Below are 421 nucleotides of genomic sequence, written 5' to 3' on the forward strand. Positions count from 1 at the left end.
AGTCAAAGCCCAAAGATTGGCTAATAGAGAAAGAAGTGTTGTAACTGCTAAATCACCCAAACTGCTTTGCCAAACTTTGACATGCTTGATTTCCTGTGCTTAAATAATTTTTAGGCTTTAAAAAAAAAAAAAAAAAAAAAGGGGGGGGGGGGAAGTGAGGAAAAATAACCAGCTGTTCCTTGTATAGTCCAGGAAACATGTTTGATTTATTGCTTTAAGGTTATTTTTGAAGGGGCTGCCTGTGGCAGCCAGAGTGCCGGAGAAGTCACTGAGGCCTGTCCACTTGAAGGGCTCAAACTGTTTCCTGAACAGCCCTTCTTCACTCGTCACCTCCGACAGCTCTTATTGACAACGTGTGACTGGGGCCCCGGAGTGTTTTAAAGCCGCGGGGGGCCGGAGCGGACAATGGGGCTGTCAATTA

The sequence above is a fragment of the Aptenodytes forsteri genome, unplaced genomic scaffold, assembly GCF_000699145.1.
Source record: "Aptenodytes forsteri isolate BGI_AS27 unplaced genomic scaffold, ASM69914v1 Scaffold32, whole genome shotgun sequence".
NCBI lineage: Eukaryota > Metazoa > Chordata > Aves > Sphenisciformes > Spheniscidae > Aptenodytes > Aptenodytes forsteri.